This window comes from Theropithecus gelada, chromosome 2 (genome assembly GCF_003255815.1).
Source record: "Theropithecus gelada isolate Dixy chromosome 2, Tgel_1.0, whole genome shotgun sequence".
In the NCBI taxonomy this organism is placed as follows: Eukaryota; Metazoa; Chordata; class Mammalia; order Primates; family Cercopithecidae; genus Theropithecus; species Theropithecus gelada.
This window is the reverse complement of record NC_037669.1, coordinates 153469611-153492967: the sequence shown is the minus strand read 5'-3', so window position 1 is coordinate 153492967 and position 23357 is coordinate 153469611. Positions and strand designations below refer to the sequence as shown.

The following is a 23357-nucleotide window of genomic DNA, read 5'->3' as shown; positions in this document are numbered from 1 at the left end:
ATCCCAGCTACTTGGGAGGCTGAGGCAGGAGAACTGCTTGAACCTAGGAGGTGGAAGTTGCAGTGAGCCAAGAGAGTGCCACTGCACTCCAACCTGGGTGACAGAGATTCTGTATCAAAGAAAAAACACAAAAACAAAAAAGCAACAACAACAACAAAAAAAACCAGGTTTTTTCAAATACATAAATATCTGCAGAAAATTCAAAAATCATGCTTATATAAGACATATTTTTTCGTCATATAAAACTGTCCAGTGTACTGCAGGATGTTTGATTATCCACTACATTAACAGTAGCACTTCCCTCAATCACTGTGCCAACAAGAACAAAATCATAACCCAACAAATTTCAAAACCATCTTTTGGGGGCTTCACACAGTCCACTTTCAGAACCACTGCTCTAAAATAATTCCCACTGTTACGGGATCTTTGGGGTGCTGTTTTTCTGGCCAAAAACATCTGTGGCCAGTGGTGCCTTTGCCTTAGTTTTGACGGGGCCTGCTAGGCTCCTTCCGCCCACTCGGGCTAGGAGGCTGCACTCGACTCACACTGTGGGACTGGATCCCATGCCTGCCAAGGGAGACTGTGTAGAGCAGCAGTGGGTGTGTGAGCAAGCATGGGGTCCAGCCCCTGCAAAGTCAGACATGCCAGTTGCTGTAGCAGGGCAGGCAGCTCCAGGTGCCAGTATGGGCACCAGTTCTCCCTGAGGCTACAGCTGGAGCAGGTGTACCACAAGCAGCTTCCACAGCTGGCACTGGGGGACATGGTGGCATGTGGAAGCTTGGAGATGCCAGGAACCCCAGGGCCCCAAAGAGTCCTGGCTCAGACAGTTCCCAAGTCTGGGCTCCCCAAAGGGCCACAGCTCTTTTCTTCTTCTCTTCACCTGCAATGTGATGAACAAGGGGCATGTTTCTTGTTCATGTAACAGCCCTGTTTGTGTTACAGCTCTTTTAGCCTCAATCAGCAGGTCCCAAGTTCTTGTCCTGCCCCCGGAAGAATGAGGTATGCAGGCAAGTGGAGGGTGACCAAGACAAAGAGGAGCTTTACTGAGTGACAACAGCTAAGAGGAGGACCTGGAGTGGGTAGCTCCTCTCGGAAGGCAGGTCATCCTGTCATCTCCGCAGCTCTTCAGCAGACAGGAAGCCCTGAAATGGGTAGCTCCTCTCTGCAGCTCTGTTGTGCTGATGTCTGCTGCTCTCAACAGAGAGGAGGCCCTGGAGTGGGTAGCTCCTGTCTGCAGCCTGTTGTCCTGATGTCTGCTGCTCTCAACCAAGAGGAAGCCCTGGAACTGGCAGCTCCTCTTTGTAGCTGGTCATCCCGATGTCTGCTCAGCTCTGGCTGAGCCTGGGGCTTTTATGGGCCTCAAAGGGAAGAAACTGCCAACTGGTACACAGGCAGCCATGGGCAGGCCTGGGAAAAGGCACCACAAGTTCCCACTCTAGTCCATGGAACTGGCAGCCTGGCCCCTAGCCTTCAGACCCTCCCTGGCCTGAAGATGGAGCTTCATTGAGGACCAAACCCACTTTCGCCCAGAAACCTGTCTGCCTCCTACTATTGTTCATGGCACCCAGGCTGTAGGTACTGCCTACAGGTCAGCGCCAAGCTGCCCTCAGCCTCCCCTCAGCTTCCCTCCTATGCTCATTGGTGACCAAAATCTGGAGGGGGCCAAGGTGGCAGGGGGCTGGCATGTCAACACTACCCTGAGCATGTGCACACCTGGCTGGGCTATGACAACACCTGGGCTTGGCCCTGACTCTGCTCCAAGGTTGGACTGGGTGCTGACAATAGATAAAAGCCAGACAGAAGAAGCAGGCATTTCTGAGCCTGAGAGGGCAGAGTGGGCCTTCTTGGGCCCCTAAGGAGTATAGGGATGCCTGGTTGGGCAGCTGCATTGGCATGGGAGAGAAGGGCTGGTGGGGGGGGGCAAGGGCAAGGAGTGTGCTCCTGCCTGCTTCATGGAGCAGGAGGCCCAGGTCTGCACCCACAGTTTGGGTAGCTGAAGCTGCACCTGGGAAGCTCCCACCCACCAACCTGGAAGGGGTGGGGTCCCCATTTGTTCCCCAGCTCCCACCAGCTCCACAGAGCATGCAGCCCCAGCCACACCTCCTTGCTGCAACTGGCGTGATGGCAGCAGCCACTCTAGATGGTCCACCGCTGCTATCATTACTATTTCTCAAAGTAGCAACAGAGCCTCCATAATTTATCCAGATATAATTGTAGCCTACATTTTTCAAAGAAATGAACATAACAGTATACATTTCTACCTGCCAATGAATGATGTTTCCTATATTTGGCTATGTTGTTTTTGGCTAATTCTTGAAGGGTAAAGAAGCTCTAAGTCAAGAAAACTAGACCCTTAACTAATTAGAGAAATGTAAACCCAGTATAACTAGCTCTTAGTTTTCAAGGTCTTTAGGAACAAATTTACCAATGAGATATTCAAACTAAAACCACAAGATGACATGTAACTCTTCACAGCTTCATGCACAACCCTTTAAGAAAAGTATTGAGGGAGAGGGCATACTCACAAAATGTCCTGTTCTGCAATTAAAATAGCACGTGTTTTGTCAGACTTAAAACCGTAACATGTTACTTTTAAAAAATGAGGTAACAAACCAATTGGTAACCAATAAATCTTTTGTAGGTATATTTTGAAGGAAATTAAATTATTGCCACTAAGTTGAAAATAAAATATATTCTGCTTTCTATTTCCCTTAGTCACTCTTACTTTACAGGACCACACGAACAATTCAGCCTGAGAGAAGTGACTCAGAGTTTCACATTGGAGGTATCTTAGGAGTTACAGATCCTACCCATTTTAAAGATAAGAAAACTAAAGCTAAGAGAGTTTAAGTAAATTATCCAGGAATACACAGAGACAGAGTCAGACCCAAAAGTCAGATTTTTTTCCCAAAGCAATTAGCAAAATTTTCCCCCCTTTTCTTTTTTATTTTTGTATTTAAAGGAAACGTCCTTCACAGGCCTACCTAGCCTGGCAAGATCCTCAGTCTTGTATCATTCTTCTGTTTGAGCATCAAAGCAAGAGATCAAAGGCTGAGGACAAGCAGAGTTTTTAAACTATGAAAACTTTTCAAGGAAGCTATCAGAAGGCACAGGAACTTCAGCAGTGAAAATTAGTTCAATAAACCCTTTAACTGTAACTATAATCCATATCCTGTCAATTGTTCACTGGAAGAAAGAGGAAAGAGTTTAAAAGTTCTCAACTTCCCCACCAATGTGCCAGCAGAACCACTGGAGTTTACTTCTTTAAATCTAATGATAAGCAGAAAACAACATAAATTTGTTCTATAGGTGAATAAATTCAACCAAAAACCACTTTGGAAAATCACAGGAGATATTTAAAAAGAGATTTTTTTTTTTTGGCCAGGCATGGTGGCTCATGCCTGTAATCCCAGCACTTTGGGAGGCTGACGCGGGCAGATCACGAGGTCAGGAGATTGAGACCATCCTGGCTAACATGGTGAAACCCTATCTTTACTAAAAAACACAAAAAGTTAGCCGGGCTAATTTTATGTGGAGCTTGCAGTGAGTCGAGATCGCGCCACTGCACTCCAGCCTGGGCGACAGAGCAAGACTCTGTCTCAAAAAAGAAAGAAAAGAAAGAAAAGAAAGAAAGAAAGAGAAAGAAAGAAAGAAAGAAAGAAAGAAGGAAAGAAGGAAAGAAGGAAAGAAGGAAAGAAGGAAAGAAGGAAAGAAGGAAAGAAGGAAAGAAGGAAAGAAGGAAAAGAAGGAAAGAAGGAAAGAAGGAAAGAAGGAAAGAAAGAAAGAAAGAAAGAAAGAAAGAAAAACAGAATTTTTTTTAAAATATAAAAGGAAAAACATTACTTCTTTTGTTTTTGTTTTGAAACAGAGTCTCGCTCTGTCACCCAGGTTAGAGTGCAGTGGCGCGATCTAGGCTCACTACAACCTCCGGCTCCCGGGTTCAAGCAGTTCTCCTGCCTCAGCCTCCCAAGAAGCTGGAATTACAGGCGCCCGCCACCACGCCCAGCTAATTTTTGTATTTTTAGTAGAGACAGGCTTTCACCATGTTGGCCAGGCTAGTCTTGAACTCCTGACCTTGTGATCCACCCACCTCAGCCTCCCAAAGTGTTGGGATTACAGGCGTGAGCCACTGCGCCCGGCCACATTACTTCGTTAAATACTACATTTGCTATCACAACTTCAGGTTTCATTCAGAGGCAACTTAAGGTATGGGATCTTGATTCATCTGGGCGTTGGTCCCTACCTGCCACATTGCTCAAAGACAACAAATCAGCTCCAACTGTTGATGTGTTTACAGTGAAGTATGCATTATACTGGGCACTTAAAACTGAACAGTATAGAACTTCATTTTCTTTTTTTCTTTTTTTTTTTGAGATGGAGTCTCGCTCTGTCTCCCAGGCTAGAGTACAGTGGTGTAATCTCAGCTCACTGCAAGCTCCGCCTCCCAGGTTCATGCCATTCTCCTGCCTCAGCCTCCCGGGTAGCTGGGACTACAGGGGCCTGCCACCGCAACCAACTAAATTTTTGTATTTTTAGTAGAGACGAGATTTCACTGTGTTAGCCAGGATGGTCTTGATCTCCTGACCTCGTGATTCGCCCGCCTCGGCCTCCCAAAGTGCTGGGATTACAGGCATGAGCACCGCACCCAGCCCTAGAACTTTCTTTTCTAAAGGTGATTAATTAATCTGAATTGCTGTAATTATATGTAAGAGCTATTTCTAAAGTTAACTCCACAAATTATTAAAGAATTGCTATAACATTATATACCATATCATTCATAATATAATGACATTTAAATTTATCCTCTCAAATCAAAGATGGCACTCTAAATGGCTTTTACAAAACATCTGAACCAGCCTGGGCAACATAGTGAGACCCCATCTCTACAAAAATTTTAAAATTAGCTGGGTATGGTGGCACATGCCTGTGGTCCCAGCTACTCGAGAGGCTTAGGCAGGAGGATCTCCTTCTCTTGAGCACAGAAGGTGGAGGCTACAGTGAGTCCCATTTGCAGCACTGCACTCCAGCACAGACAATAGAGCAAGACTCACTCTCAAAAAAAAAAAAAAAAAAAAAATTTGCAAATAGGCACTGAGTCTTTAAAAAGTTTATTCCTGCTAACTTGGTAATTCCAGTTCTAGAATGTACCTATTTACAAACCTGAATACAGAAAAAGTTTCATGTATAAAGCAAAATATATAAATATGAAAAAATTAAAATAACGTTAACTGAAACACCTGATGGCATCCACTTGGTGCAGTCATTTAAAATCAAGTTTATCAAGAATATGTGGCAATGTTTAGAAATAACATGAAAAATATCCAAATATAAAATAATATACACATTATAATTAGAATTGTGTTGAAAGTTAAAAGAAAAAAACTGCAAGTACAACCTAATGTGCAGCAATTAAGGGTGGAAGGAAAGACACTCATACAGTTCAAAAGTAACTATAAAATAAATGTTTCTTTTATTCAATTTGCCTTGCATGATGGCAAACAGTTTATACACTCTTTTAAAGTTCTATTGTTTCAGACACTTTGAGTGGGTCCAAAGGAAGGACTTAGGTTAGAACTTGGCAGTTTATTCTCTATTTTATAAAATTATAAAATTATATTATATTATTTTATTTTATTTTTGAGACAGGGTCTTACTCTGTTGCCCAGGCTGGAATGCAGTTGCATGACCATGGCTCACTGCAGACTTGACCTCCCAGGCTCCAGCAATTCTCCCACCTCAGCCTCCTGAGTAGTTAGGACTGCAAGCACACACCACCACTCCCAGATCATTCTTTTGATTTTTTTTTTTTTTTAACTAGAGACAAGGTTTCGCTACATATTCCCCAGGCTGATCTTGAACTCCTGAGCTCAAGCAATCCTCACACCTCGACCTCCCAAAGTGTTGGGATTACAAGCATTAGCCAAAGCACCCGGCTATTTATTAGTTATTCTCTCTCTCTTTTTTCTTTTTTTCTTTTTTTTATTTTGAGATGGAGTCTTGCTCTGTTGTCCAGGCTAGAATGCAGTGGCATGATCTTGGCTCACTGCAACCTCAACCTCCCAGGTTCAAGTGATTCTCCTGCCTCAGCCTCCCAAGTAGCTGGGACTACAGGTGCCTGCCACCATGCCTGGCTAATTTTTTTGTAATTTTAATAGAGATGGGTTTTTGTCATGTTGATGAGGCTGTCTCGAACTCCTAACCTCAAGAGATCCACCTGCCTCGGCCTCCCAAAGTGCTGGGATTACAGGCCCAGCTATTTATTCTAAATATCTATGTATTCATTAGTATTTCTAAACCACAGTCCAAGTGCAGTGGCTCACGCCTGTGAGCCAACACTTTGCGAGGCTGAGGTGTGTGTATCACTTGAGGTCAGGAGTTCAAGACCAGCCTGGCCAACGTGGTGAAACCCTGTCTCTACTAAAAATACAAAAATTAGGAGTGTTGTTAGGCGCCCACCTACTTGGGAGGCTAAGGCAGGAGAATCACTTCAACTCGGGAGGCAGAGGTGGCAGTGAGTTGAGATCATGCCACTGCACTCCAGCCTGGGTGACAGAGTGAGATACTGTCAAAGAAAAAAAAAAAGTAGAAAGATAAATTTAGATATATAATCTATAACACTGGTATTTCAATGGAGAGGGAGGACATTATTGGTATTATTTCATCAAACTTAAAGAGCTGATGAAAAAAGTTTAAAAGTCATATCACTCTATTATTCCAAAATATACAGCGAGCATCTTTAAAATATGCCATTTTAAGCTACTTAATAAAGTCCTTGAAATGGAAAAAAATTAACAAAAAAATAAAATTAAACGGTCTTCTTCCAAACACATAATTTTTTATTAAGCAATGCTAATAAAACTCTTCAGATATATAGTTTTTAGTCTACCTTCCTCTTTTCTAATCTAAATGTTCGATTACGTTTACCCCTAACATCAACGAGATAAGTTATTCCAAATGGATATATATAGTTCCAAGAAAAATATATTTCATCCCCACAGTCTTCTCTCCTCACCCTCTCCACCCCTTGCTGAAACCCATTCAAGTGAACAGTATTTGGGACATGGGAACTGTCACCAATTGTTAAGCTACTTCAATCATTGTTTGTCAATAACCGCGTTTTAAGGTAAAAATGATTATTTCCCTAAATAGATAAAATTAATAGGACAAAGACCACCAAAGACCAATATCTAATACATTAATATAGAGACCTTCTCTAGCCTTTGAAGATACAACTAAGGGAATTCTCCTACATTAGAGGAGAGTAATTTCTTTTTTAAACACTTTTGCTAATAACCCATAAACAAAAATACCCAACATGTAACTGTACAGTTCAATGAATTTTTGGAAAGCAAATACCCATTGCAAAGCAAACCACTATCCAGGTTAAGAAACACAACACTGCCAGCATCTCAGGAGACTCCTTGTTTGTCCCTTTCAGATAGCAACCCTCTCCCAAACGTCCTACCAGCAATATGGCTTGTTTTGTAAGAGGTAGGGGTTTTTTGTTTTGTTTTTTTCATCACTTTAGGTAACAGTACGGGAGTAAAGGAAATCTTCAAATAATTGTGGCTCACTGGATACACTTTTGCACCTATCATCCAAGTATATATTTTAGACAAAAGTTTCACTGGATGACTGCTTCTGTGTCTCACTCCAGTGAGTGGTGATGGGTCCCACAGACTAACTGGGGTGGGTGCTTTTGAATGTCAACAAATCTTCCTTCTAGAAATGGTATCCAATCAATTCTGGTTCTTGTTTACAAGTACCATCATGACAATCAGGAATGACTGCGTAGCAGCGTACCCACATGTAACTGCAATGAGAGTGAGTCATGAGCCAAACTGTACAAGTGTGTGGTGGTGCTGGTGAGTAACTAACCAACAGCTCTCACATCTAGGAACTGAACCAGTGCCAGAAAGCCATCTGGATAGCAAACAGTAACATGAGAAGAATTTTAAATAGCTTACAGCTGTAGAAAATGCACTATTCCAGGCTCTGAACCTTTTAGTCATTTCTGTCTGCCGTCATTTTGAAAATAAGTCATAATATGTAAAAATTAAAAGAGCATCCAATAAAGGCTGGCATTTATCCCAAGTCATTTCAGGATTACTCCTTTGCATGATGGTTTAAGTTTGGTCTGGCAAGTACTTATCATTTGTTTGTCTGTTTTAAACCTTTTCCTTGGAGACCAATTTTCTTCCTAAGCTATCTGCCCATGAATGACAAAATGCTTCTGTGTGTAGCTTTCATTTCTCCCTCACTACTGACAGTAAATTGAGGGGGAAAAAACTAAGAAAAATTGAAGAAGTATCTGTCCTTGGTGCCAAGTTTTCTTTCACTGCTTATTCTCTCTAGAGGACACAGAGAGTACAGAGGCAGGCTGATAATGTCATTTCAGTGCTAGGCCTTGATTCAAAAGAGGAAGAGAAGGAAACTGCAGACGGACGAAGTGGGGAAACAACTGAATTTCAAGGAAATTAATATTTAATAAGTACTTATTCTGTTTAAGATACCATATCACACACTTGATTGGGAGATGAGGTAATTACAAAAATAAAACAAAGCAAATTGCATCCCAGCCTGTATCAGAGCAGTTAGGTCTAGTGAGAGACTAGTGGAGGCATGTCTGTTCTCTGACTGGTTGCAGTGTTTTTTACCTTGACCTCCCAGAGCCTCAACGAGAAGGGATGAGGATAGAATACCGGAAAAGGGAAATACAGAGTACCCACCTGAACTTCTTAAGAGTGTGGGACTGCAGTGTCTGGGGATCAGTCTATGTCACCTAAAAAGTTGAGGCAGCACCACAATGTTGCTGTCATGAAACCCCCTCCTTGCCTCAGTGCCCCAGCCTATGACCTGTGCACAATGGGATGAGTACTGGGAGTTGCATGGTTTGGAATAGAATAATAATTAAATGTTACTATGTCTAAGATCCCAAAAGATCTGAAATCTTTATCTGTTATGCATTAACAGAACAGCTTTTGGACACTGTCCTGTATTTAACTTAAAACATTACCCTATAAGCTAAGAAATTAGTTTCAAAACTCTCAAATGTAGCATTCTTTTAAATTAAAAAGCATACATTGGCCAGGCATGGTGGCTCACGCCTGTAATCCCAGCACTTTTTGGGAGGCCGAGGTGTGTGGATCACCTAAGGTCAGGAGTTCAAGACCAGCCTGGTCAACATGGTGAAACCCAGTCTCTACTAAAAATACAAAAATTAGCCGGGCATGGTGGCATGCGCCTGTAATCCCAGCTACTCGGGAGGCTGAGGCAGGAGAATCACCTGAACCCTGGAGGCAGAGGTTGCACTGAGCAAAGATTACACCATTGCACTCCAGCCTACGCGACAAGAGTGAAACTCCATCTCAAAAAAAAAAAGAAAAATGACATTAGTATCCATTTCATACCACTAGTATAATAGTTAATAATTTAAAATGTTTCCTGACTGAATGTAGCTATTAAAACCAACCCATACCTTTTTCTTCTGGAAACTATGGGAATACTCTCAAGGGATTAAAAATGTTTTGGGGGCCAGTCACAGTGGCTCACACCTGTAATCCCAGCACTTTGGGAGGCCGAGGAGGGAGGATCACTAGGTCAGGAGATCGAGACCATCCTGGCTAACACGGCGAAACCCTGTCTCTACTAAAAATATAAAAAATTAGCCGGGCGTGGTAGCAAGCGCCTGTAGTCCCAGCTACTCGGGAGGCTGGGGCAGGAGAATGGCATGAACCCAGGAGGCGGAGCTTGCAGTGAGCCAAGATCGTGCCACTGCACTCCAGCCTAGGCGACAGAGCGAGACACTGTCTCCAAAAAAAAAAAAAAAAATGTAGATAAAATATTAGCAATGAAAAGAAAGCTTTAAGCATCTAAGGTCAGGAGTGGTGGCTCATGCCCATAATCCCAGTACTGTGAGAGGCCAAGGCGGAGGATCCCTTGAAGCCAGAAGTTTGAAACCAGCCTGGGCAACTTGGCAAAATCCTGCCTCTACAAAAAAATACAAAAAATACAAAAATTAGCTGGGCATGGTAGCACACAATGTTGAGGAGGGAGGACTGCCTAAGTCTGGGAGGCAGACATTGCCGTGAGCTCTGATTGTGGCACTGCATTCCAGCCTGGGCTGTTAGTAGAGCGAGACCCTGTCTTGGAAAAAAAAAAAAAAATCCAGCCTGGGCAACATGGTAAAACCCTGTTTTTACCAAAAACACACCAAGCATGGTGGTGTGCAATTGTGGTCCCAGCTACTTGGGAGGCTGAGGTAAGAGGATCACTTGAGCCTGGGAGGCAAACATTGCAGTGAGCTGAGATTGTGCTACTGCACTCCAACCTTGGTGACAGAGTGAGACGCTGCCTCAAAAAAATAAAGAATCTAAATAATCTAACAGAGTATTGAAAACTAGCTCAAAAAAAATTGTGATTACATGATAAATAGCACAGCTGTCATGACTGGGATGATTTTAAAACATGGCCACAAAATTCTTTTACATCACGCCTGCACCTACTGGTGCTGCCAAGGCTGTGGACAATGTCATCTCCAAGCTTAGTAGGAAGCTCATTGGCATAGCCTTCTATGTCCCCACTGCCAATGTATCCATCATGGACCTAACCTGACATCTGGAGAGACCTGCCAAATGTGATGAGAGGTGAGGTGCACGATCCCTCTCCTTGAATATAGCTTCAGTGACTGTTTGACCTCTAATAGAATACAGCAGGGGTAATGCTCTACTAATTCCCAGATTTAAGAAGCTGCAGCTTCCATTCTGCTCACTTAGGACACCTGCTTGTGAGATGCTCACTCTTAGAAGGCAGCCACCAAGCAGTAAAGCAGCTCAGGACAGACACATGGGAGAGGCCAAGGATAAGCATTTTGAAAAACTCCAGCTGACTGCTAGTACGAATAGCCAAACTTCTGAGTGAAGAAGCCTTCAATGACTCCATCCCTCAGACGTTATGTTTTTCCACCTGACGCCCAGACAACATGGGCCAAAGACAACCTGACGCTGGTGTGCCCCATCCAAATTCCTGACTGCAGAACCAGAGCATAATAAAATGAATGTTTTACACCACTAAGTTTTGGGATGGTTTGTTACAGCAATATATCATTACAGCATGACCTATTAGAATGAAAACAAATCATGCAATTACAACAGTCAATAATTAACTCATTTTTTTCTTTAAATTACACTTTCTGTTCCTCTCATTCAACAGCCACATCTCATGTAACACCCGTCACATCCCTGAGACATCACAATGAAAGTGAAGGCCAGGTAAATTGATTTGGCTTTATTGGACACCTGGTCACCCAGGCTGCTTTTAACTCTGGCGAAGTGGATACTGTCTCCATCAAGGACCCCCTCATTGCCCTCAACTACATGGTCTATATGTTCCATGATGATTCCACCCATGGCAAGTTCCATGGCACAGTCAAGGCTGAGAATGGCAAGTTTGTCATCAATGAAAATACCATAACCATTTTCTAGGAGCAAATTCCCATCAAAATCAAATAGGGTGATGCCACCACGATTATATTGTGGAGATCACTGGCATCTTTACTACCTCGTAGAAGGCTGGGGCTCATTTAAAAGGAGAAACCGAAAGGGTTATCATCTCTGCCCCCTCTGCTGACGCCCCCATGTTTGTGATGGGCATGAACCACGAAAAGTGCAAAAACGCCTCGCAATTCCCAGCAAATCTTCTGTACCACTAACTGCTTAGCACCACTGGCCAAGATCACCCATGACAACTTTGCCATCATGGGAGGAATCATGACCACGTCCATGCTATCACTGACATCCAGAAGACCACTAATGGCCCATCTGGGAAACTGTGGTGCAATAGCCACAGGACTTTCCAGAACATCACTCCTGTATCTACTGGTGCTGCCAAAGCTGTGGGCAAAGTCATCTAAACAAGCGGAGCAGGGAGCTCACTGGCATAGCCTTCTATGTCCCCACTGCCAATGTGTCCATCATGGACCTGACCCACCATCTGGAGAGACCTGCCAAATACGATGACATCACGAAGGAGGTGAAGCAGGCATGGGAGAGGCCCCTCAAAGGCATCCTGGGCTACACTGAGTACCAGGTTGTCTCCGCCAACTAACAGTGACATCAACTTTTCCACCTTCAATGCTGGAGCTGGTATTGTTCTCAATGACCATTTTGTCAAGCTCATCTCCTGGTATGACAATGAATTTGGCTACAGCAACAGGGTGGTAGACCTTATGGTCCACAAGGCCTCCTGGACCACCAGCCCCAGTGAGAGCATGAGAGTAAGAGAGAGGCCCTCAGCTGCTGTGCAGTCCTGCCTGACTCAGTCCCCCACCACTACACTGAGAATCTCCCCTCCTAGACACAGTTTCCATGCCAGACCCCCTGAAAAATGGGATAGGCCTAGAAAGCCCCACTTTGTAGTGCACCATCAATTAAGTCCTCTGTACTCAGCACCCCTCTACTGCCAAAAAAACTACCAATACACACACACTTTCCTAAATACATATCTTACTCTATGTCTTTTTTTTTTTTTTTTTTTTGAGATGGAGTCTCACTCTGTCGCCCGGGCTGAAGTGCGGTGGCGCGATCTCGGATCACTGCAAGCTCTGCCTCCCGGGTTCACGCCATTCTCCTGCCTCAGCCTCCCGAGTAACTGTGACTACAGGTGCCCGCCACCATGCCTGGCTAATATTTTTGTATTTTTAGTAGAGACGGGGTTTCACCATGTTAGCCAGGATGGTCTTGATCTCCTGACCTCGTGATCTACCCGCCTCGGCCTCCCAAAATGCTGGGATTACAGGCGTGAGCCACCACGCCCGGCCTTTTTTTTCTGAGACAGGATGTCACTCTGTCACCCAGGATGGAGTACAGTGGCACGATCTTGGCTCACTGCAACATCCACCTCCTGGGCTCAAGCAATCCTCCCGCATCAGGACTCCTAAGTAGTTGGGACCACAGGTGCATGCCACCATGCCTGGCTATATTTTTGTATTTTTGGTAGACATGAGGTTTTGCCATGTTGCCCAGGCTGGTCTCGAACTCCTAAACTCAAGTGATCCATCCGCCTCAGCCTCCCAAAGTGCTGGGATTACAAGCACGAATCACTGCACCTGGCCAATTTTTTTTTTTTTTTTTTAAATAGAGACAGCGTCTTGCTTTGTTGCCCAGGCTGTCTTGAAGCCCTGAGCTCAAGCAATCCTCCTGCTTCGGCCTTCCAAAGTGCTAGGATTACAGGTGTGAGCCACCACGCCTGGCCCAAGGGCATTTCTCATGAGAAATATTTTCTTCTAATATACAGATAACTTCAGTATATCAGCAAACAAGTTAATCTCTAATTATGCAGGTTCAAGTTCTACTGAAATTTAAATGGCACTGAGAACTTTTTTTTTTTTTCCTTGAGACAGAGTCTCACTCTGTTGCCCAGGCTGGAGTGCAATGGCAAGATAGCTCACTGCAACTTCTACCTCCGGGGTTCAAACAATTCTCCTGCCTCAGCCGTCCAAGTAGCTGAGATTACAGGCACACACCACCACATCTGGCTAATTTTTGGTTTCAGTAGAGACGGGGTTTCAGTAGAGATGGGGTTTCGCTAATGTTGGCCAGACTGGTCTTGAACTCCTGACCACGAGTGATCCACCCATCTAGGCCTCCAAAGTGTTAGGATTACAAGCATGAGCCACCACACCCAGCAGAAAACTAACTTTTTTTTTTTTTCCTTTTTGAGATGGAGTCTTGCTCTGTTGCCAGGCTGGAGTGCAGTGGTGTAATCTCAGCTCACTGCAACCTCCACGTCCCGGGTTCAAGTGATTCTCCTGCCTCAGCCTCCCAAGTAGCTGGGATTACAGGTGCACGCCACCATGCCCAGCTAATTTTTGTATTTTTAGTAGAGATGGGGTTTCACCATTTTGGCCAGGATGGTTTTGATCTCTTGACCTCGTGATCTGCCCACCTCGGCCTCCCAAAGTGCTAGGATTACAGGTGTGAGCCACTGCACTTAGCCCTAACTTTCAAAAACTAAAATTAACTTACTTTAGTTGTGAATGCTACTATCGTTTCCAAAAAGAAAGCAGTGTGGGTTAAATAAGTTTTTTAAATTATAACTTTTTTCTTATTTTTCTGAGACTTTTTTCTTTTTTTTTAAGTGTCTCTCTCTCACTGTCATGCAGTGGTGCCATCATACAGTGGTGCCATCATAGCTCACTATAGTCTCTACCTCCTGGAATCAAGCTGTCCTCATGTCTCAGCCTCCTAAGTAGCTGAGACTACAAGCAAACACCACTTCACCCAACTAATTTTGTGTTTTGGTTTTTTTTTTTGTAGAGACAGGGTCTCACTATGTTGTCCAGGCTGGTCTAAAACTCCTGGCCTCAAGCAATCCTCCCGCCTCAGCTTCCCAAACTGCTGATATTACAAGCATGACCCACAATGCTCCATCTAAAGATTATGTCTTCACATAAAAATTATGTCTTCTAAAAAATGAAACTTCTGGGCTCGTGCCTGTAATTCCAGCACTTTGGGAGGCCAATGCAAGAGAATCGCTTTAGCCCAGGAGCTCAAGGCCAACCTAGGCAATTGGTGAGACCTCATCGCTACAAAAAATAAACAAAATTAGCCAGGCATGGTGGTGCTCACCTGTAGTCCCAGCTACTCAGGATGTTGAGGTGAGAGAATTGCTCGAGCCCAGTAGGTCGAGGCCACGGTAAGCCAAAATCATGGCACTGCACTCCAGCCTAGGTGACAGACTGAGACCTTATCTCAAAAAAAAAAATAAAAAATAAAAAAAATAAATAAAAATGAAAATGAAACTTCTGGCTGGGCATAGTGGCTCACAGCTGTAATCTTAGTACTTTGGGAGACAGAAGTAGGAGGGCGGCTTGAGCCCAGGAGTTTGAAGCCAGCCTGGGCAACACATAGCGAGACCCCCATCTCTACAGAATTTTTTTTTTTTTTTTTGAGATGGAGTCCCACTCTGTCACCAAGGCTGGAGTGCAGTGGTGCAATCTTGGCTCACTACAACCTCTGACTTCCGGGTTCAAGTGATTCTCTTGCCTCAGCCTCCTGAGCAGCTGGAATTACAGGTGCCCACCACCACCCCTGGCTAATTTTTTCATATTTTTAGTAGAGACTGGGTTTTGCCATGTTGGCCAGGCTGGTCTCAAACTCCTGACCTCAGGTGATCTGCCCGCCTCAGCCTCACAAAATAATGGGATCACAGGTGCGTGCCACTGTGCCTGGCCCAAAAAAATTATTTAATTAGCCAGGTGAGGGGGTGCACACCTAGGGTCCCAGCTACTCAGGAGGCTGAAGTAAAAGAGGATCACTTGATGCCAGGCAGTCGAGGCTACAAAGAGCCATGTTTGTGCCACTGCACTCTAGCCAGGGTGAAAGAGCGAGACACTGTCTCAAAAAAATTAAAGTTTTAAAAAGCAATTCCTATTACCCAACTTTGGTTACAAAACTATCAAGACAATTTCCTTGCACTAAACTGCTAACACAGTCCAAATTTATGAATAAATTGATGCAAGCTCTAGCCAACTTTGTTAGATGGTTTAAAATATATTTAAAATTCTTATTTTCCAGAGAAAATGTAGAATATTTTAACAAGTTATATTTCAAAAGCAACTAGTATCATACCAATACATTTGCCTACAACTAAAACTTCAGAATTATTTCATCTCACATTATAAGCTTCCATATACTATAGGGCCATGATGCAGCTTGTACTCAGGCCTGGATAAAGCCACAGGGCTTTGAAGACCTTGGGTGTGATAAAATGAGAAGACAATGATTAATACTACCTTTAGCATCTCATAATCCTCCCAAATTGAACTGGAACAAGGTGAATGAAGAAACAATGGAAACACTTTGCTTGTGCCTTTTAAATTTAATCAGTAAGGAAGAAGGGTGTGTGTGAGATAAATCTCCTGAGTATAGATCCCTTATCTTATACCTTAGAAACTGAATCCTACAGAAATATGATGACTATACCAAGGTCACTATGGCAGAGACTAATTTTTTTCTTCCAGTTACAGGATTGTGGCCGGGCACTTAGCGGATATACATTCCAACTTCCTGTGCAATTAGAAGTGGCCATGTACTAAGTTCTTGCCAGTGAAATGTTGAGTGGAAATGACCTGTGTTACTTCAGGTTAGGGCTTTTAAGAAAGTTGATGTGACACTTACACCTTCTCTTTCCTCTTCCACTGGTCATAGTGGAATAGAGGATGACAGAGTCACAAGATGGAAGAAACCACTTGAAAGAGAATCACCTACCGAAGAGAGCCATCCAACTTAACTGTTCCATGAGTGAGAAATAAATGTCTATTCAGTTTGGACCATTATTCATTTTTGGTCTGTTACAGCAATTTGGCCTTCACTAATTTAGTCAAACACATAGTCTAGGTAGCTGCAAGGCCATGATTAAAACCCACATATCCTCCCTCAGTCAGTCCAATATCACTGTGTTTTCCTTATCACTTCATCCAAACAGAAAGCAGAATTATGAAGAGCAGTGGGGGATATCATTAGTGAAGCTACCATTATGACACCAGCAAATCATTCACTCCTGCTGAAGCTCAACAATTTTTATCCTTGTTCATTACTCTGCACAACGCATTTCAGAATCCCCTGGCAGAAATGAACATATCGACAGCTCTCCTCTTCCTCTGTCATCTTCTGATGAGAATTATTTTATTTTCAGAAACAAATGAATAGGTTAAAACATGTTAAATTGAGGCAGATAAAGTCAAGAGGATGATTTTTTTTTTTAAATTTTTTTGAGACAGGGTCCCACTCTGCCACCCAGGCTGGAATGCAGTGGTATAATCATGGTTCACTGTATCGTCGACCTCTGGAGTTCAAATGATCCTCCTATCTCACCTCCCATTACAGGTGCATAGCACCCAGCTAATTTTTTCATTTTCTGTAGAGAAAAGATCTCACTATGTTGCCCAAGCTGGTCTCAAACTCCTGAGCTCAAGTGATTCCCACCCTCCCCGGCCTTGGTTTCCCAAAGTGCTGGGAATACAGGCATGAGCCACCATGGCCCATGAGAGTGATATTTTAACAGAGACAGTGTAAGACAAGAAATCAGCTAGGCAAGGAAAGAAAGACTATATGCAAAGACCTGAGAAACCTTAAGCATTTATGGAATTCAACAAGCAAAGAACAGGGGCAGAATGGTACTGGGGAGGCTGGCTATATGCAGATCCTGGTAGGTCAAATGAAGGTGTTGTTCTTTATGCAAAAGAACAATAGATCCAATGAAGAATGTTAAACACATGGTATAATATTCTAGGAAAATGCTTATCTGGGCCAGGCACAGTGGCTCACGCCTATAATCCCAACACTTTGGGAGGCAGGCAGATCACCTGAGGTCAAGAGTTTGAGACCAGACTGATCAACATGGTGAAACCCCATCTCTACTAAAACTGCAAAAATTAGCTGGGTGCGGTGGCATGTGCCTGTAATTCCAGCTACTTGGGAAGCTGAGTGGAGAGAATCACTTGAACACGGGAAGCAGAGGTTGCAATGAGCTAAGATCACGCCACTGCACTCCAGCCGGGCAACAGAGAGAGACTCTGTATCAAAAAACAAAAAAGGAAAATGCTTATCTGAGGATATGACATTCACATGAATGTTGAAGGTGAAAGTTTTCACAGTAACAAAAAACTAGGCATAATCTTAATGTACATTAATAGATCAATAAATAATATTAGTTTACAATAGGGAAAATGAATAAAATACAGCTACATACATCACCATTAATGAACCTCACCAACGTTAAAAGAAACAAAAGAATACATATAGCATGACCACATTTACTGGAGTATACAAAGCAAGACTCCATCTCAAATAAATAAAATAAAATAAAATAAAAGTAGGCTGGTGCTTCCTCATCTTCCCCAGGTCCCTTCACAGTGTTAAAGAAAATAGTCTCTCCCGGGTGCTCAGAAGTAGCAGAAAGAGAGCTCCAAAAGTTGCTTTAAAAATCTTTCCTTATGGCGATTCCTCAAGGATCTAGAACTAGATGTACCATATGACCCAGCCATCCCATTACTGGGTATATACCCAAAGGATTATAAATCATGCTGCTATAAAGACACATGCACACGTATGTTTATTGCGGCACTATTCACAATAGCAAAGACTTGGAATCAACCCAAATGTCCATCAGTGACAGATTGGATTAAGAAAATGTGGCACATATACACCATGGAATACTATGCAGCCATAAAAAAGGATGAGTTTGTGTCCTTTGTAGGGACATGGATGCAGCTGGAAACCATCATTCTCAGCAAACTATCGCAAGAACAGAAAACCAAACACCGCATGTTCTCACTCATAGGTGGTAACTGAACAATGAGATCACTTGGACTCGGGAAGGGGAACATCACACACCGGGGCCTATCACGGGGAGAGGGGAGGGGGGAGGGATTGCATTGGGAGTTATACCTGATGTAAATGACGAGTTGATGGGTGCTGATGAGTTGACGGGTGCAGCACACCAACATGGCACAAGTATACATATGTAACAAACCTGCACGTTATGCACATGTACCCTGGAACTTAAAAGTATAATTAAAAAAAAAAATCTTTCCTTACAAAAATTACAGATTTGTAGTCATGAGCTATATATAATAATCTCTATTCACTAATAATCCTTAAAACTTTGAATAAAAAATTTAGGTCCTTTTTGAAAATAATGTGATTTTTCTATTTTTTTTTTTTTTTTAAGATGGAGTCTCGCTCTTGTTGCACAGACTAGAGTGCAATGACACGATCTTGGCTCACTGCAATCTCCACCTCCCAGGTTCAAGCCTCAGCCTCCTGAGTAGCTGGGATTACAGGCACACACCACCATGCCTGGCTAATTTTTTATATTTTTAGTAGAGACAGGGTTTCACCATGTTGGCCAGGCTGGTCTCGAACTCCTGATCTCAGGTGATCCACCCACCTCGGCCTCCCGAAGTGCTGGGATTACAGGAGTAAGCCACTGCACCCGGCCTCTATTTAAATTTTAAATACTATAAGTTTTATAAAATTATACTTAAAATGTACTCTATTATGCATAAAACTGGTAATCTTCCACATAAAACTGTATTTAATAACATATGTGACTATTTAACATGGTTTAAAAAACAGTATTGAGATCAACAAGGCAGCCATTTATATTGCCCTTTATGTACTACTTCCTCTATCATGTGGCAGTCAAAAGGCTAAATGAAATGCTTGCAGCAAAGAAAACAGTTTTGAAAGGTCATGCTATGCAGACAGCCAGAATTTCTTTCACAATATCCTTACTGTCTATGGCAGACTGCATGAGAATCTGACCACAGTTATTTTCTGTGTAAAAGTAAAAAGCACACCACATTATCAAAGGACAAGAAACAGTTAAGCACTCAACAATATCATCTTTATGAACATTTTCTAACTGCATAAACATCCATACATATTAATGAAAAAGAACCCTGAGGCAAAGATAATGAATTGGAGAAAGAGGAACTTGGAAAAACCGGAAGGCAAGTTTAAACTATACCACTCTGTTTACTCATAGTGTTCACATAAGAAGCTCCTATAGCCAGGCGTGGTGGCAGGTGCTTGTAATCCCAGCTACTCAGGAGGCCGAGGCAGGAGAACTGCTTGAACCCAGGAGGTGGATGTTGCGGTAAGCCAAGATCGCACCACCACACTCCAGCCTGGGCGACAGAGCAAGACTCTGTCTCAAAAAAAAAAGAAGCTCCTAAACGAAAACTTTCCAAATTAAAACATATCATTTACCAAGAAAAAAGCCTAATTATAACAATGTTGAAGACATTAAGATCATCTTTCAAAATTTCCATTATCTTAATGACAATTGCACACAAAGTGCAAAGCTTCAAAAACCTCTCTGTGGCAGCTGTAATCCCATCACATTTTTTCCCTTTAATAGCTTTTACTGGTTTATCATTCATCTGAATAGGGAACATATTTTTCCAACAGTTAAGGTAGTATGCAATCAATCAGTCAACACCAAAGTGAAAATTTCTCTGGCTCCTTGTAAAATTTCCAAACAGGAGGTTAACAAGTGTATTCTTTTTTTAAAAAAGAAAAGAAAAGAAAGAGAAAGAAAGAAAGAAAGAAAGAAAGAAAGAAAGAAAGAAAGAAAGAAAGAAAGAAAGAAAGAAAGAAAGAAAGAAAGAAAGAAAGAGAAAAGAAAAAAGTCTAGTTTGTTCAATTGCTGTCCTATCCTAAAAGATCAAATTCACGCCTACACACAGCCAAGTAACATAGACACAGTCCCTTAAGCTTATGGCAAAGCATACTTAAGATTTTTTAGGGCCCCAGAATTTTAATTCCTGTGAGAATCTCTCACTAAAATTTAACTAGAAGACAACTTTCTTTCCTTTTTTTTATTTTTGAGACACAATCTTGCTCTGTCACCTAAGCTGGAGTGTAGTGGTGCAATCTTGGCTCACTACAACTTCCGCCTCCAAGGTTCAAATGATTCTTCTGCCTCAGCCTCCCAAGTAGCTGGGACTACAGGCATACACCAGCACACCTGGCTAATTTTTGTATTTTTAGTGGAGATGGGGTTTCGCCATGTTGGTCAGGCTGCTCTCTAACTCCTGACCTCAGGTGGTCTGTCCACCTTGGCCTCCCAAAGTGCTGGGATTATAGGCGTGAGCCACCACGCCTGACCGAAGACAAGTTTCTTCACCAGTTCTGACCTTGTAGCAGAGCATAAGGATTTGTGCTACTTCTAAAACTACTAGAAAACAGTGTATGATAAACATTCTTTTAAGGAAATAAACTTAAAATATTCCATTATTCAAAACCACAATTATATTACTGGCTGGGCATGGTGGCTCACGCCTGTAATCCCAGCACTTTGGAAGACCAAGGCAGGCATATCACCTAAGATCAGGAGTCTGAGACCAGCCTGGACAACATGGCAAAACCCTGTCTTTACTAAAAATACAAACATTAGCCAGGCCTAGTAGCACACACCTGTAATCCCAGCTACTTGGGAAGCTGAGGCAGGATAATCGCTTAAACCCGGGAGACTGAGGTTGCAGTGAGCCAAGATCATGCCACTGCACTCAAGCCTGGGTGACAGAGCAAGACTTTGTCTCAAAAAAAAAGTTTTTTGTTTTTTGTTTTTTAAATAAAACCAAACCCAGGCACAGCTGTGGAGAAACTAGAACTCTTGTGTATTGCTGGTGGAAATATAAAATGATATAGCAAGTGTGGAAGACAGCAGGATTGTTCCTCAAAAAATTAAAGCATATGGTGGGTTGTGTTGGCTCACGCCTGTAATCCCAGCATGATATTGTTGAGTGCCTACTGTTTCTGGTCCTTTGGAGGCCAAGGCAGGCAGATAGCTTGAGCCAGGTGTTCAAGACCAGCCTGGGCAACGTGGCAAAACACCGTCTCTATTAAAAATACAAAAAATTAGCCAGGTGTGGTGGTGGGCACCTATAGTCTCAGCTACTCAGGAAGCTGAGGTGGGAGGATCACTTGAGCATGGGAGGTGGAGGTTGCAGTGAACTATGATTGCACCACTATACTCTAGCCTGGTTGACAGAGTGAGACCCTACCTCGAAAAAAACAAAAAGAAAAATTAAAGCATATGATCCAATATGATCTAATAATCCCACTTCTGGTGATGTATGCAAAAGAAATGAAAGCAGGGATTCACTCAGATTTGTACACCAGTGCTCACAGCAGCACTGGTCACAACAGTCAAAAGGTAGAAACAGCACCAGTGTCACCATCAACAGAGGTATAGACAAAAAAAAATATGGTGTGTACATACAATGGAATATTATTCAGCCTTTTTTTTTTTTTTTTGAGACAGAGTCTCTCTCTGTCGCCAGGCTGGAGTATGGTGGCGTGATCTCAGCTCACTGCAACCTCCACCTCCTGGGTTCAGGAGCTTATCCTCACTCAGTCTCCCAAATAGCAGGGACTACAGGCGCAGGCCACCACACCCAGCTAACTTCCATATTTTTAGTAGAGATGGGGTTTCACCATGTTGGCCAGGCTGGTCTCGAACTCCTGACCTCGTGATCCACCTGCCTTGGCCTCCCAAAGTGCTGGGATTACAGGCGTGAGCCACCGGGCCCGGCCTATTCAGCCTTTAAAAGGAATGAAATTCTACTACATACTACAATATGAATGAACCTTAAAAACATAATGCCAAGTATAATAAGTCAGAAAAAAAAAGACAAATATTGTATGAGTCCACTTACACAAGGCACCTGAAGCAGAGTAGTCTAATTCACAGAGACAGAAAATAAAACAGTGGTTTCTCAAGAACTAAAGAAGAGGGGGCAATGAGAACTTATTATTTAATGGGTATAGAGTTTGGTTAGGGATGATGAAAAAGTTCTGGAGATGGACAGGGGTGATGTACTTTTGTGAATGTACTTAATGCCACTGAATTATATACTTAAAAGTGGTTACATTTTCCCCAGGTGCAGTGACTCACACCTATAATCCTAGCATTTTGTGAGGCCAAGATGGGCAGATTGCTTGAGCTCAGGAGTTCGAGGCCAGCCTGAGAAACAGGGCAAAACCCTGTCCTCGTTTAAAAAAAAAAAAAAAGCAAAATGGTAAACGTTATATTGTGTGTACTTCACTTTTTTTTTTTTTCTCCCAAAAAAACCCTGAGGCCAGGCACAGTGGTTCATGCCTGTAAGCCCAGCACCTTGGGAGGCCAAAACCAGCAGATCACAAGGTCAGGAGATGGAGACCATCCCAGCTAACACAGTGAAACCCCATCTCTACTAAAAAAAAAAAAAAAAAAATAGCCAGGCGTGGTGGCAGGTGCCTGTAGTCCCAGCTACTTGGGAGGCTGAGGCAGGAGAATGGCGTGAACCCATGCATGAAGCAGAGCTTGCAGTGAGCCGAGATTGTGCCACTGCACGCCAGCCTGGGCGACAGAGCAAGACTCCATCTCAAAAAAAAAGAAAAAAGAATCACAAGAACAGAAAACCAAACACCGCATGTTCTCACTCATAGGTGGGAACTGAACAATGAGATCACTTGGACTCAGGAAGGGGAACATCACACACCGGGGCCTATCATGGGGAGGGGGGAGGGGGGAGGGATTGCATTGGGAGTTATACCTGATGTAAATGACGAGTTGATGGGTGCAGTAGACCAACATGGCACAAGTATACATATGTAACAAACCTGCACGTTATGCACATGTACCCTACAACTTAAAGTATAATAATAATAAATAAATTAAAAAAAAAAAAAGAAAAGAAAAAAGAAAAAACTCTGAGTCCCAGCTACTCAGGAGGCATGAGAATCACTTGAACCTGTGAGGCAGAGGTTGCAGTAAGCTGAGATCACAGCACTGCACTCCAGCCT

At 43.0% G+C, this 23357-nt stretch overlaps 1 protein-coding gene across 1 annotated transcript in view; it reads right to left on the bottom strand.

Annotated features, from left to right (window-relative positions):
• The window catches only part of PIK3CB (phosphatidylinositol-4,5-bisphosphate 3-kinase catalytic subunit beta), a 188295-nt gene that overhangs the window by 119424 nt on the left and 45514 nt on the right, over positions 1-23357 (bottom strand). The window lies entirely within an intron of this gene.